Source organism: Eubalaena glacialis, chromosome 4 (genome assembly GCF_028564815.1).
Source record: "Eubalaena glacialis isolate mEubGla1 chromosome 4, mEubGla1.1.hap2.+ XY, whole genome shotgun sequence".
In the NCBI taxonomy this organism is placed as follows: domain Eukaryota; kingdom Metazoa; phylum Chordata; class Mammalia; order Artiodactyla; family Balaenidae; genus Eubalaena; species Eubalaena glacialis.
In genome coordinates this window covers 183,297,661-183,313,777 of record NC_083719.1, presented here as the reverse complement: position 1 = coordinate 183,313,777, position 16,117 = coordinate 183,297,661, and the positions used below count along the sequence as shown (strand labels likewise).

Below are 16,117 nucleotides of genomic sequence, written 5' to 3'. Positions count from 1 at the left end.
ACTTAGGGTTTGGTTGTGTTTTTTTTTTGGGGGGGGGGAGTTTTGTGTTTTTTGGAATGATTTGTTAATGTTTCTAACTTGACCAAAGTTTGCAGCTTATACCTCAACAGAACAGGGATATTTTAAATCACATAACTGCAGACAAACTGGAGCGATATCGTTTTAAAAGTTTCTCTTTTTTTCCTTATTATTAGGTGCTTAATGTATTAGGAATAAACGACGAAATCCTGTGTAGGCTTTTTCTATGAAGTTCAATATTCTCTGTCCAGGTTTTAGATTCTCAGAATAAATGCCTTTTACAGATGCATTTGGTTGTGTCTTCTATTTGCAAAGTGCTTGGTAGCCCACCAGGCACTTTTATAGCTAGTAACACATTTTCTCCTTACAAAAGCCCCGGGAGTCAGACTAGGCAGGTGGCATCGTGCCCACTTTGCAGATGAGAAAACTGAGGCCCACAAGGTCCAAGTGACGTGCAGCGGTCCATAGGGGCCAAACCAGGCCTTCTGGCTTGGAGCCAGACGTCACTTAGTGTCACCAAGGTGGGTGGCACTGTCCCCATTTACATTAGAAGAAACAGAGGCTATTGTGGTCCCCACCAGGAGACTGGCTCTGCCTTGAGTGGGTGTCAGCAGCCTGAATCATCAACTAAGGAGCTCCTTGACCCCAGGGGGCCCTCTGCAGGCCTGGGGAGATGGGGGTACATGGGGGTGTGGAGGCTGGTGACCTGAAATGCTGTTTCCAGCAGGAGTCAGAGGCCAAGGATGAGGCAAGGTTTTTTTGTTTTTATTTTTTTAATTAATTTTTATTGGAGTATGGTTGCTTTATAATGGTGTGTTAGCCTCCGCTGCACAACAAAATGAATCAGCCACACACATACAGATATCCCCTCCCTTTTGGATTTCCCTCCCATTTACCACAGTGCATTAGGCAGAGTTCCCTGTGCTATACAGCATGTTCCCATCATTTGTCTATTTTATACATAGTATCAATAGTGTATATGTGTCAATCCCAGTCTCCCAGTTCCTTCCACCCCACCCCTTTCCCCCCTCGGTATCCATACATTTGTTCTCTACATCTGTGTCTCCATTTCTGCTTTGCAAATAAGATCATCTATACCATTTTTCTAGATTCCACATATGTGTGTTATTATACGATATTTGCTTTTCTCTTTCTGACTTACTTCACTCTGTATGACACTCTCTAGATCCATCCACGTCTCTACAAATGACCCAGTTTCATTCCTTTTTATGGCTGAGTAATATACCATTGTATATATGTACCACATCTTTATCCATTCCTCTGTTGATGGACATTTAGGTTGCTTCCATGCCCTGGCTATTGTAAATAGTGCTGCTATGAACATTGGGGTGCATGTGTTTTTTTGAATTGTGGTTTTCTCAGGGTGTATGCCCAGTAGTGGGATGGCTGGATCATATGGTAGTTCTATTTTTAGTTTTTTAAGGACCCTCCATACTGTTCTCCATAGTGGCTGTATCAATTTACATTCCCACCAACAGTGCAAGAGGGTTCCCTTTTCTCCACACCCTCTCCAGCATTTGTTGTTTGTAGATTTTTTGATGATGGCCATTCTGACTGGTGTGAGGTGATACCTCATTGTAGTTTTGATTTGCATTTCTCTAATAATTACTGATGTTGAGCATCTTTTCATGTGCCTCTTGGCCATCTGTATGTCTTTGGAGAAATGGTCTATTTAGGTCTTCTGCCCATTTTTTGATTGGGTTGTTTGTTTTTTTGATATTGAGCTGTATGAGCTGCTTGTATATTTTGGAGATTAATCCTTTGTCCATTGCTTCGTTTGCAAATATTTTCTCCCATTCTGAGGGCTGTCTTTTTGTCTTGTTTATGGCTTTTTTTTTGTTTTTGTTTGTTTGTTGTCTTGTTTCTTTCATTCTTTTTTTTTGGCCATGCTGCACGGTTTGGCTTGCAGGATCTTAGTCCCCTGACCAGGCATCAAACTCATGCCCCCTGCAATAGAAGTGTGAAGTCCTAACCACTGGACCACCAGGGAATTCCCCAAGGATGAGGCAAGTTTAACAATCAACTCCAGGGAAGGTGATAGCGCAGAGTTCTGCAGATGCCATTACTCACACCAACCTATCACTGGCACCTTGTACGGATGGTTAGACGATGACGTGGGCAGATCTAATTTAAGAAACAGGGATTTCCCTGGCGGTCCGGTGGTTGGGACTTCGCCTTCCAATGCAGGGGACGCGGGTTTGATCCCTGGTCGGGGAACTAAGATCCCGCTTGCCCGGTGGCCAAAAAACCAAAACGTAAAACAGAAGCAGTATTGTAGTGAATTCAATAAAGACTTTAAAAATGGTCCACGTCAAAAAAAAATCTTAAAAAAACCAAAAACAATAAAGCTCTGCCTCTTTTGGACCTTCAAATATGTCAAGTGTGTCCTTGAAAACATTATGCTAAGTGAAAGAGGGCAATCACAAGATCGTATATGATATGATCTCATTCGCATGAAATGCGCAACACAGGGATCTGTAGGGACAGAAAGCAGATTAGTGTAGCGATGCTTAGCCAGTAGGGAGGGAGAGGGGGTGAGAGCTAGAGGGTGCGGGGTTCTTTTTGGGGAGATGAAAATGTTCTAAATTCAGTGACGATTGCACGTACCTGTGGATGTACTAAAATCCCTTGAACTGTACGGTATACGAGTTATATCTCAAAAAAAAAATATCAAAGTGTGAACATGAAATAAAAATAGGAAAGATGCCCAGCTATGAGGATCAGAGGAAACTCCATAAATGTCCCCAAGTGGGCCGCACACAGGGGCAGAACACCCTGAGGTGCGTTAATTGTGGAGATTGTGGAATTTTTTTGTTTCTCACATAAAAGTTAAGAACAATGTCATTGTTAAAAATGAGCAAACCCCAGAAACCTGTACTTGTCAGAGTCTTTTCCATGAATTTCCTGAAGACGAAACCCTTTTATAGGAACATATTTACAAAAGCATCAGAGTACAGGTTTCTGGTACCTGACTGTACTGCTGAACTGAAGGAATAAGCATTTTCAGAACTCTAATGAAAAACTGATGAGCTCATAAAAGTGCTAACAAAAGATCAAGATGAAAAAAAAAAATTAATTACATGGGACTGAGTGAACTGATGAGGATGAGTATAATTTTTGTGACTTTCTGGTTGAATTTAAAAAAAGAAAAAATCCCACAAGAACTCAGAGGCAAAGAATATACAAATCAATTTTCACTGCAAAGTAAAGGAGCTGTTGCAGTGGAGGATTACTGGACTGAATGTCAATATTATGACATAGTATGAGTGTGTTTCATGTTTGGTAATTGCAATCATTGTTGCTTTCGTTGTGGTCATCCATGTACAATGCTTGGTGTCAGTCTATTTATCTCTTGTAAAAATAAAATACAGTGTGTGTGAAAAAAAAAAAAAAAAAAAATGAGCAAACCCCAGAAAAGTGTATGTGCACTGCTATGCAGAAATAATCACAATGTAAGGTGTATTCATTTCCTGGTAGACTTTTGGTAGTTTTAATTTTTTTATAGCAGTTTTATTGAGATATATTGCACATGCCATAACACCCGCTTAAAGTATACAGTTCAGTGGGTTTTAGTATATTTGCGCAGTTGTGCAATCATCACCTCTGTCTAGTTCCAGAATTTCATCCCCCCTCAAAAGAAGCCCGATCCCCATTAGCAGTCACTTCCCACCCCTCCCCAGCCTCTGGCAACCATTAACCTACTTTCTGTCTGGATTTGCCTGTTCTGGATGCTTCATATAAATAAATTCATACAACACATAGTTTTTTTGTGTCTGGCTTCTCTCACTGACCCTGGTGTTTTCAAGGTCCATCCAACATTGTAGCAAGTGTCAGCACTTCACTCCTTTTTATGGCTGAGTAATATTCCAGGGTGTGGATGGACCACCTTTTAAAATCTACCTGGTTGGTTGTTTTTTTTTTTTCTTAATGTAAAACTTCCTTCTCTGCCTCCACCCCACGTTATAAAATTAATACATAATCCCTTCAGAACATTTGGAAACTGAATATATGAAGAAAAAGCTAAAGCACATAATCCTGCCCCCGAGAGGGTTAATATTTTTAGGCTTTATTTATACATGTGTGTTGGTACTGCAGCATTCAACCTCAGAACAACTGAGGCATAGACAGGTTAAGTGGCTTACTCGAGGACATGGCAAAGCCATGGTACATATTTGTTTACAGATGTTTCTCCATGTATTTATTACTTTTAAAATATTTATTTATTTATTTGGTTGCGTGGGGTCTTAGTTGCAACAGGCGGGCTCCTTAGTTGTGGCATGCGAACTCTCAGCTGCAGCATGCATGTGGGATCTAGTTCCCTGACCAGGGATCGAACCCAGGCCCCCTGCATCGGGATTGAGGAGTCCTATCCACTGTGCTGCCGGGGAAGTCCCTCCAAGTATTTGTTTTATATACAAATTTAAAGAACGACATTAGGACAGTAGTGTATATACTATTTTGTGCCGGTTTTTCTTTTCTATTCAGTTCATTGACGGGGTAGCCCGCTTTGTCTAGCACCTAAACAAACACATGAGCCGTGGTCTGGTGTTTACATTATGTGTCTGTGCTCATAAAAGTGAAACGTATACTACACGTGTCTAGCAATATCTGCTTGGCGTGAAATGGAATGTTAGAATTCCTCCTCCAAATGTATTTGTTTTCTAAAAAATTTTTTTTATTAAAAAAATTAAAAAAAAATTTTAATGTTTATTTTGGCTGCACCACGTGTCTTGCAGGATCATAGTTCCCTGACCAGGGATTGAACCCCGGGCCACGGCGGCGAAAGTGCCAAGTCCTAACCATTGAACCACCAAGGATATACCCCCCAAATGTATTTCTAAAAATTTATTTTTTAGAGACATAGGAAGATCTAGGGACTTCCCTGGCAGTCCAGTGGTTAAGACTCTGCGCTTCCACTGCAGGGGGGCACGGGTTCGATCCCTGCTCAGGGAGCTAAGCCGCAAGCCATGTGGTGCAGCCAAAAGATAAAAGTAAAGACATAGGAGGATCTATTTTTCTGTCCATCTCTATCTTTTATGCATCAGACTAGCCCATAAGCGGAAGCTGGAGGGGAGTTTTGGGAAAGCAGAGGAATGTGAAGAACAGTTAGAAACGAGCTGGCCTTGGGTCATCTGAAGGCCAGTGCCAGAGGTCCTCCTGACCTTACTTAGGGACAGATGCCTGTGATTCCCAGCCCCAGCCCTTTGTGAGATCTGCACCTGTCTGCAAAGACTGGAAAATGATTAGTGAGTTGTTCTCAAGTTAATTTGTCCATTTGAAAATTCTGAGACTGAGTCCTTCCTGCTTTGCATAGGACACCTTTTAATTAAATGACAGTGATTATAGTTTTCTTTCCTAACATTTTGTTATGAAAACTCTCAAACATAGAAAAGTTGAAAGGACTGTATGGTGAACCGTCAAATATACTTCCTGTCTGGATTCTACAATTGTGAAGTTTCTTAACATATAGATGGCATTTTAAAAAGTCCCCCTAAGAACCCTCCTACGCTCTTGGTGGGAATGTAAATTGGTGAATTGGTGCACCACTGTGGTGAACAGTACGGAGGTTCCTTAAAAAGCTAAAAATAGAGTTACCATATGATCCAGCAATCCCACTCCTGGGCATATATCCAGAGAAAACTCTAATTTGAAAATATACATGCACCCCAATGTTCATAGCAGCACTATTTACAATAGCCAAGACATGGAAGCAACCTAAATGTCCACTGACAGGTGAATGGATAAAGAAGATGTGGTATATATATACAATGGGATATTAGCCATAAAAAAGAATGAAATAATGCCATTTGCAGCAACATGGATGGACCTAGAGATTCTCATACTGAGTGAAGTAAGCCAGACAAAGACAAATAACATATGATATCACTTATATGTGAAATCTAAAATATGATACAAATGAACTTATTTACAAAACAGAAACAGACTCACAGATTTAGAAAACAAATTTATGGTTACCAAAGGGAGAAGGGGGTGGGGGAGGGGTAAATTAGGAGTTTGGGATTAGCAGATACAAGCTATTATATATAAAATAAACAACAAGGTCCTACTGTATAGCACAGGAAACTATATTCAATATGCTGTAATAAACCATAATGGAAAAGAATATGAAAAAGAATATATATATATATTTATGTATGTATACACATTAAAACTGAATCATTTCGCTGTACACCAGAAACTAATATATCATTGTAAATCAACTGTACTGGAATTAAAAAAAAAAAAAAGGAACTTGAGAAAAAATTATAAAAAGTCCCCCTAAGCAAAATTGGAAAGGTGACAACCTATTTAGGTCCCCCAATTAAAAAAAAAAAAAATTCCAGAGTCTGTGAAATCCAAATACCTGGAATTCACTGTCTAACGGGGTTAACTGGGAAGTAGAGAAAAAAAAAGGCTTGGGGTAGGGGGATCCCCATACGATTGCACTTTTGAGCCTATATTACTGCTACCAGATTACATTTCTGTCTTTCCCACGGGTTAGGGAGTTCCTTGGGAGCAGTTACTGGTTCCTACTTTTTAAGTTAAATTTTAACTGCTTGAGGGAATATCTGAATATGGCCCCATGACGATGTAAATCACCCTAGAGCAGATTAAACTCCTCACCAACTACACTTTTTACCAAGGTGGATCCCTCCTCTCCACAAAGATTTAGTTTACTCAGTTTGGGGATGGCCTTGTTCTGCGCGTTGCCACAGGTATGGGCTCTTAGAAACCACAGGACAGTTGCTCTGCGTTCCTTTCCATAACGGTATTGTTCAGAATTCTGGACCATTCTGCAGCTCTCCACATGGCTTGCAGGGGAATCATTCCATGACAGTACATGTAGATCTACCCCCCTTTCAATTGCTACATAGTTAAAAGTATTCCAGAGTACCCTGTGCCACAAGCTATTTATATAATCTGGAAACAGTTGTGTACAGCGCTGCAGCCGCATACTTGAACCAGGCAAGCTCCACGCTCCGGACCGTTTCTCAGGGTACAGGACCTCCAGGAATAGAGCGTAGATGCACTCGCCACGTTATTAGGAAATATCGAATTGTCCGATTTACATTCCTGCCGACGAAATGGGGGCGTGCCCAGCTTACTGCCTGGTATGCAATTAATAATCATGATGATGATGATAATGGCAAACCTTAATTAAATGCTCACTTGGCGAAGTCACATGGTCAAAGGCTTTACGTGCCTCCTCTCACCAATTCGCGCAAACTTCCCAGGAGAGGGGCCGACGGTGAGGGGTTGTATCGCCGTCATATCCATTTCACAGGGGAAACTGCGGCCCAGCGAGGTTACTTCTCTGGAGGCCAACCACAGTGAGGGATGTGGGCCCAGCTGAGCTTTGAACCTAAGTCAGGAGGCACCAAACTCCTTGCCTCCCTTACGTTTTAGGGAAGTCGGCGAAGGTCACCTAGCTTTATCCTGAAGGCCTGGCGCCTTTGCAAAGTTTTGTCGATTGCAACGGAAATGAACTTGGAATTTTTTTTGGGGGGGGGAGGGGGTAAGGGGAGGCAGGAGCGCTTGCTGCTTGACTTTTATTTCACCAGTTCTCAGTTCTCCTCCTTTGCAAATTGAGTTACGTTGGAGCTATGTTTCCTAAATCGGGACTTTGCGAATTGAAGAACGCTGAACCCAATTTCCGGCTCTGGGTCTCGAACCCCCTCTCCGAGCCTGCCAGGCGCGGTGCTGATGTTGTGCTGGAGCTCACGTACTCAGCTGCAGCCTGATAACCAGGGCGGGGCCCGGGCCGTGATTGGCACCCGCCCCAGCCAGTCCGCGCCTGGGGCTGACCCCGTAAGCCAATATTCTCTTGCCCCCGTGCGGTCGTTGGGCGGTCCCCGAGGCGCCCTTGTCAATCTGAGGCCTAGCGCCGTCCTGTTGGTCGCGGCCTCTTGGCTGGCGTGCGCAGCCTGCAATGAGAACCAAGCCGGTCAGCGGGCACGTGGGTGGGCGCCGGCGTGTCCTAGTCGGCCGGCCAGTGGCGAGGCGAGACCGGCGCCTGCGCCCGCCCAATCGAGGCGCGCAGGGGGCGGGCCGTGCGGTGTTGGTGGGCCCCGCGGAGGGGAGGGGCGGAGCTGTCAGCGGCAGCCAATGGGTGCGCGGGCGTGGGCTCGGTGGCCAATGGCAGCCGGGGCGGAGCTGGCGCGCGGCCTTATAAGCCCCGCCCGGGGCGCTCGCGGAGGGCTCGGCCGCCAGCGACCGAGCGGGGCCCGGCCCGAGCAGGGCCTGGGGGTGCGACGCCGAGGGCGGGGGAGCGCGCGCCGCAGCTCCGGACCGGGCCGCGCGCGCCGCCTCAGGTGAGCCCGCGGGGAGGCGGCCGCCGCGTCCGAGCACGGGCCCCGCCGCCGCCGCCACCCCCGCGCCGCGCCTGGGGCTGCGGGCGGGCGGGCGCCCGGGACTCGAGGCCCAGGCCTCGGGCGCGGCCTGCTCGGGCCGCGGCCGCAGTGCTTTGTCCCGGCCCGCGAGGCGGTTGGGGGCGTTAACCGCCCGGCCCCGGGCGCTCGCCGGGCCTCGGGAGGGGGCGGCGCGGCCGGACAATGGCGGGGCCGGGGGCGGGAGGCGGGGGCGCCCTGCCCGGGCCGGGGGCGCGCGGGGGCTGGGCCGGGGCGTCCCCGCCGGCCCCGCACAAAAGATGACAGCGTGGGTGGCCGGCCCGGCTGGCCCTGCCTGGCGGGGCCCTCCCCTTCCATTATTCACAACAATCCTAATAATTAAAAAAAATAATAATAGTAAAGAGAAAGAGAGAGAGAGAGATATCCCAGGCCCTGGGTGAAACCCGCCTCCATTTCCGGCCCTTTGGGCACTGGTGGGGTTTACGGGGCGCTTCCCAGCGGTGTCCCCCGAAATGTCCATCACTGCATCCCACCCCACTGCCCGAGTCAACCGCCGTGCCATCGCGACGTCCGAACTCGCACCCCATTTCTCTGAGCCCCCCTAAAATAAGCATGCAATCAGAATTTCTTATAAAGAAATGTATCCACTTGATATGCACATAGCAGTTTCCTGACGCGTGCCCCCACGGCCTTCCCCTCTCTGCCCGATCGCCATCTCGAAGACCCCTTCTCTGTAGAAATAAATCCTGGTGTCGCTCCCGCGGGGACCCCTTGGGCTGTCCTCTCCAGCCCCGTGGGATCTGGGGGACGGATTCATTCTGAAAGCGACCTGCCCCAGATCTGCAAGGGCCTGGGTCTCCGCCCAGTGGGCGCAATGACACCAGGCAGAATGGGGTGCGCGTCTGCCGGGGCCAGGGTGGAAGGTTTTATAGGGGATTTTTTTCCCTTGGGGGCTGGGGAGACGTGGACTGCTTCTTGTTGTGTCCCATCTGTTTGGTTGGGGGAGGATGCTTTTGTTTTAATGATTCAGGTGCACCTGGGAACTGTTTCCCGAGTTATGAAACTAGTGAGAAGGTGGTTCTGTGCAATGGAGCCCAACAATCCTGTGATATGTAAAGTGTGTCCTTTTCCATGTGTTTCTGTCCGTGGCATTTATTTAGCAAGCTCCTGTGGCTCCCACTGGCTGCCAGCGCTGTCTTAGGGTCTGAGGTTGCCTGCCTCACCCCTCTGTCTCAGCAGCCATTTATCCGGCTGTTCCCAGGCAGGAGAAAGCCCCTAAAAGGGGCTCACTACATGACTCCTCTGGGCTTTCCGCGCTGCCGTGCAAGAGCCGGTGACTCCCGTAATTCTCCAATAATAGCTTCCTTATGAGGCGTCGGGAGGGTTTGTCAACTCCCCGGTCAGCTTTTCCTCACCACCCTCGAAAAGCAGTGGGCAGCCTCTGTGGTCTTTGTAGTTTGCTTTTTGGAATCCCTAAGGACAGAGTGTAAAAGTCTGGAGTCAACTTGTGATCATCTGAGGGGAGGGTTTCTGAAACTCGCTGGCCCTCTTTCCGTGTTTCTGATTGGACGCTTGGCAAACGTTGGTGCTCCCCTTTTGTGCCGGGGGCACCTCCGCGGTCAGACCGCCCTGCCCTGGGGGAGGTCACCTCCGCGAGCAGAGGTGCAGTTGCATAAATGCTCCCAGGTTTTGCGGTGATTCAAGCAGATACTGTGTCACGCGCTGCATGTGCGTGTGTGCGTGTGTGTGTGTGCGCGCGCGCGCGCGCGCGAGTGTGTCGTTGTCGAGACAATTTCTGTACAGATTTTAGTAACAATTGTTTTTCTCGCATTTTCTAATCCTTGCCACTTTGGGGAGTGGGCTGCTAAGGAGGTGTTAAGAGCTTAAAGGTGTGGCTGATCAGTCATTTAGGACCCCGCCCTGCCTTTGTTGTACTTTGCTGTCTCCTAGTAAAGACCCTTCCCCAGTCCCTCTGGGGTGGTCGGGGGGCCCTGCATGCCTCTCTCTCCCTGCCTGGCCACTCTGCTATACTTGACCCTGCATTTCCACTCCTCCTCTGTGGTGTCTTGCCCCTGCCCTCCTGAGCCCCGCCCCTTCCCCTGGCCGGGCCCAGCCGGAGCCTCAGCCCTGGGGAGCCCATCTGTTCCTTGGTTCCATCTGACACTCACCTGGCCTGCGGACATTGGGTTTTGAGCACTGGGGCAGGTTGCAGGGAGTCCCTAACTTCAGGGGGCTTTGGGTCTAGTGGGGGAAAGGGAGAGATGGGTGTCCCGAGGTGTGGGCACAACTGTGCTGGCAGTGTGGTGCCCACTGGCCCGAGGGGCCTGGCTCAGGGAGTGGGCAGCACGGGGTGAGAGGGTTGAGGGCCGAGGTGTGGGCAAATGACCATTTCCGGCTGTCTCTCTTCCCGGGATCTGGAAGTGTGGGGGGCAGGTTCAGAGCTGTGAGGCCCTGCGCCAGTCACTTGCTCAAGAACAAAGCTGGCTGGGGGGGGTGGGCGGGGGGGGGGCAGTCACTAAACTTTCCCAAGCCCACTGGGCAGGGGCTGGGGGAAGGGCGTGGAAAGCAAAGGAACTGCCGGCAGACTGCACGACTGTGAGGTCACCCCCCCCCCCGCCCCCACCCCATGCCTCTCTGCCAGCCCCGGGGGGTTCCTGGCTGCACTCCAGAGACCTGTCCCCCCACCCCCCCGGGCTGCTCAGTGGGACCTCACCCCCACAGCTCTGACCTGCCCTGCCCCGGTCCCTCCGCTTCTGGCTGAGGACACCGGACGGAGGAGAGGGGCTGAACCTGGACTCCCTTCTGACCTGTGTTCTTGTTGGTGCCCCTGGATTCCTGTCCTTGACTCCATTCCCCAAACAGAGTCTGAAAGATCCAGGTTCACATGCCTCCTCTGAGGCATGACTCTGGGCCTTGCTTTCCTCATCTGTAAAATGGGTATAATAAGAGCCCATGCTGGGTCACTGAGGGGATCAAAGGGGATGAGAGTCACTGTGGCTTCACACAGTGCCAGGGTGCTCTGAACCTGGCGCTGATTTCTTACTGCCGTCAGGTCCCTTCCTGCTCTGCCCCGTTCACGTTCAGGGCTGGGTCGTTCTCTGGGGGGGGTCTGTCCCGGGCACTGTGGGGTGTGGAGCAGCATCCCTGGCTCCCACCCCGTTGATGCCAGGAGCCCCCCTACCCCCACAGTTGTGACAACCACCGATGTCCCCAGACATCGCCCAGTGTCCCCTGAAGGGTGCAGTTGCCCCCAGGTGATCCTCTCTCACTTAACCTTTAACCCCACGGCAGCCTGATATTTGGCCATGACCCTGATCAACCTCAAGTTCCAGGTCCCTCTGTCCCTTTCCTCCCCTCCCCCGTCTAAAAGGGAGGGGCTCATATTTGCAAGCTATGTCCGGCGCACACTCCTCAGCCTGGCTGTCCAGGTCTTTCCTACTCTGTCCCCTGGAGGAGAGGTGCTTACCTGCAGACACGCCCACCACGGGCCGTCCAGGCGTGGTGTGGGGGTCTCCCGAGCCCCTGCAGGGCCCCCCACGGGCTTCCACATGCTCCCGGGATCTGGAAGCGTGGTGGGCAGGTTTAGAGCTGTGTGACCCCTGCCTGTCCATTGGCTTTAACAGTTTGCTTCAAGTCGACTTTGAGGTGACTCACCCCTTTCATCTTCCCTCTTCATGAGCAATGATGCCTGAGGTCACGGGACTGTTACTGTGTCAGGTGCAGGTACTTTTAAACAATGAAATGAATTTAACTATGATATTTAAAAAAGCCTGTGCCACCTCAAGACTAAGGCCTGAGCGGATCCATGAACTGATGATTGTGGGGTTGGATGGATTTTTTTTTTAAAGCGATCACGTATTTTATTTATTTACTTATATTTATTGATTGATTGAGTTTTGCTTGTATTGGGTCTTCGTTGCTGCACGTGGGCTTTCTCTAGTTGCAGTGAGCGGGGGCTATTCTTCCTTGCAGTGCGCAGGCTTCTCATTGAGGTGGCTTGTCTTTGTTGGGGAGCACGGGCTCTAGGTGTGGGGGCTTTAGTAGTTGTGGCACGCAGGCTCAGTAGTTGTGGCTCATGGGCTCTAGAGCGCAGGCTCAGTAGTTGTGGCGCATGGGCTTAGTTGCTCCGCGGCATGTGGGATCTTCCCAGAACAGGGCTCGAACCCGTGTCCCTGCATTGGCAGGTGGATTCTTAAGCACTGCGCCACCAGGGAAGTCCCATGGATTGGTTTTTGAGTTTACTCCCTGCTTTGATTTGTTCTGGGAGCATCTTGGGGGCTGGATAAGGCGTCCCGACTAATCTGTCAGTTCTCACTACTGCTCCCTCAACGGGCTTTTAAAAACTTGAAAAATGGTCTTCCTTTGCTCGGGACCCTCCAGTGGCTTCCTGTTGTCCTTGGGAAAAGTTGCAGACCCTTCCCATGGCCTCCCTGTTCTGTCCTCTGAGGTGCTCTCCACACCACCCTCCCCCCCCCGCCCCGTGCCTCCTCCCTTCAGTTGAAACCACTTTACCTGCCTACTTTTCCCCACCTCAGGGCCTTTGCACTTGCTGTTCCCTCTGCCAGAGTGCTGTCCCCTCAGGTCTCTTTGTCATTCCGGTCTCGGCTCAGAGAGGCCATCCCTGACCTCACTGCCCAAATTCACCCTTCCATCCACTCTCTCTCCCCACCTGCCTTTTCTTCTTTGCGTTCAGCACTACCAGAAATTTGTATGAATCTGTTTTTGTACTTATTGTCCGTCTCATCCACTAGGGCAGAAGCTTTTCCTGTAAACGGTTAGAAAGTAACTATCTTCCGCTTTGTAGGCCGGACTGTCTCCGTCCTGACCTCTCCGCTCTGCTGTTGTAATACAAAAGTACAGAAACCAATGACTGTGCCTTTGTTCCGATAAAATTTTATTTACGGACACGGAAATGTGAATTTCACATGCTTTTCACATATGATGAACTATTTTCCTTCTTTTGATTTTTTTTTTTCCCCCACCGAACCATTAAAAACCGTCAGAACCATTCTGGGCTTGTGGGCCATACAGAAACAGGCAGTGGGCTGGATTTGACCTGTGGGCCATAGTTTGGGAGCACCCGCAGTAGGGTGTGAGGTTCCCGCTGTGGGAGCGACATCTGTCTTGGTCGCCGTGTGTATCCCCAGCACCTCAGGCAGTTCCTGCCCACAATGGGCGTTCAGTAAGCATTCATTTGTTGGATGAATGAATTTCCATCTTTCCTACATCAAAGTATTTAGAATCATACTCTGTATGTTAAAAAACAGGTCCTGGGTTGTTTCGAGGAAATTTAAAGTGCAGGGAATATAAGAAAATGTTCTGATCCCATTCACCAAAACGATCTCAAAATTGAGAAAAGAGTAGATGTAGGGACTTCCCTGGTGGTCCAGTGGTTAGGACTCCACGCTTCAGCTGCCGGGGGTGCGGGTTCGATCCCTGGTCAGGGAACTAAGATCCCTCGTGCCACACGGTGCGGCCAAAAAAAAAAAAAAAAGTAGATGTAAACGGGCAAATACTTCATTGCTGGCAATGCCCCACCTTTCCGTGATGCCCCCTTTGTATTGTACCTCCGCAGGCAGCAGCAGATTGAGAAGGAGTGTTCTGGGCCTAAGGAGTTTGTTTTGACCTCACAGAAGCTGAGGGTTTAAAAGGAAGACACTGTTTCCCAATCCTCTTGTTTTGTAAGCATCTGGCCCATCCTCTTTACCAACACCAGCGCCCCTTCTGAAGGGGCAGCGGAGTCCTGGGAGGGGGTTGCTGCAGCCATCCGGCCGCGGGCCTGCCCGGGAACACTCGTGGAGAGGTGGCTCTTGTGCATGTGAGAGTGGAGCTTTGTGGGCCGAGTGGATGGGAGACGGCTGTGGGGCTGTGCGCCGGCCTGTGTCGGGAGCGGGATTGTGCCGGCCTCGTGCCCTTGGCCTTGCTCCCCACCGTGGAGACTGGCTGACGAGTGATTTCCCAGCCAGGCAGATTGTTAGCATCTTAGATCTGGGTCTGTCCCAGGAGTGTTCTGACTTGTCAAGGAAGCATACCGTTAATTTACGGTCATGCCTTCTCTAGCTGATTGAAATAAACAACCTGGAGAGGATTACTCAGAACTTCTTGGCTTTCCAAAGTTGCTGTCCTTTTTTTTTTCTTTTGCTGGTCTGTGTCTTGCTTTGCTCCTCTGCCATCTCCCCCTTCCTCCTTCCTTCCCTCCCCTCTTTTCTTTTCTCATCCCACTTCACTGGCTCCCGTGGACCTGAGGGCATTGATGAAAAGTTTGCGTTGCTGTCTTTGCTCCACGGGAGGCCTGTGGCTCTGGTCAAGCGGAGTCGCTCTGGGCCTCGGGTGTGTTTTGTTCAGTGGACAAAGAATAAGAATCAGAAAGCAAGGCGCCAAGGGCTGCTGCACCCCGAATGGGTCTCTGGGTACAGAGCGGAACCAGAGCTAATGTGGGTTTCGCCCCGGCTGCCAGCACTAGCGATCACGGCTCCTATTCTCAGATGAGCCTGTACAGCGAGCTGTGAAGAGGTGATCTGCGGGTGGGGTGGCAGGATCTGTCCCAGGACCCACTTCCCTCTTGTGTTTGCAGTTGGACCCAAGTGACGGCACCTTCTGGGCAGGTAGGGGTGGAGGTGGGCCCACCTTCATGGTTTCGTGACTGCTCGCTCCAGTCTCGGGAGAGAACGTGGAGAGAAGTGATTCGTGGAGGACGAGCTGGCAGGGGATCCGGAATTGTGCTTTGTGCAGAAGGAGACCGGGGATCCCGGAGGCCTCCTTTGAGCAGGAGCCAGCCTGAAGCCACCAGCCGGCGCAGTGACGGCGACAGGGCTGTGCCGGGGGTGCCCCGGACCACGCGTCGGGTGGAGAGGGGCTGCGTGCTGGGCGGCCCATTTGGGAAGGCGGCAGCCTGGGAGCTGCCCCCAGGATGCATGCAGGACCCTGGCTGGGCAGCTGGGCTGGGAGTTGCCGCTGGCCCCTTCAGATCCCCGCTCTTTGCCCGTTCTGTCCTTTATTTTATTTCTTATTTTTTTGGCCACGCTGCTCGGCTTGTGGGATCTTAGTCTCCTGACTAGGGATTGAACCCGGGTCCCTGGCATGGAAGCGTGGAGTCCTAACCACTGGACCGCCAGGGAAGTCCTCCGTTCTGTGCTTTAAAACCCCCTCCATCAGAAAGGCCAGCATCCGCGGGCTGGCTTCCTACCTCGGCTCGGGAGCTGCATGGATCTGATTATCTCCGCCACGGGTCGGGAGAGAGCCTTGCTGTTTCCAGCTTGCGTGTGAGTGAATGCCCTGGAGTTGAAACTCCGGATTCACTGCTTCGTTCCAGCTCCTTCCCCCAAGGAAGAGGAGGGAGCCGGTGAAGAAAGCGAGCTCTCTGACACCCTCTCGGGAAGGAAGGCGTCTGGTTTGCCCGCCTCCTCGTGTCCTGGCTGCTCCACGGGCAACCCGAGCCCATTCTGAGCTGGAGACTGAGGGGCAGCGTTGTCCTCGAGAAATGGGCTTCTCTGCATGTCCAGCACCCCGTGCCGGGCCCCGCGGTAGGAAGGGTGGTCAGCCGGCCGGTGGACAAGCTGCGGCTGGGGGGTGTGTGGCGTGGGTAGGTCCAGGCTGGCCGCGGCGGGGAGCAGGGGTGGAGCGGCCTCTGTAAATGCCCAGCCATGCCGTCCGCCAGCCTCGAGGTGAAGATACGAAATTGGGAACCGCCAGCAGGCCTCCCATGTGGCTCTCGGCCGGGCGGTCAGCAG

At 50.6% G+C, this 16,117-nt stretch overlaps 1 protein-coding gene across 7 annotated transcripts in view; it reads left to right on the top strand.

The window, feature by feature from the left end:
- The first annotated feature begins 8,253 nt into the window (after positions 1-8,253).
- The window catches only part of KDM4B (lysine demethylase 4B), a 140,785-nt gene continuing 132,921 nt past the window's right edge, over positions 8,254-16,117 (top strand). For all 7 annotated transcript variants that reach the window (XR_009700881.1, XM_061190684.1, XM_061190683.1 and 4 more), the window contains exon 1: positions 8,254-8,351. The gene's annotated coding sequence lies outside the window, so the exon portion shown is untranslated. The remainder of the gene's footprint in view (positions 8,352-16,117) is intronic.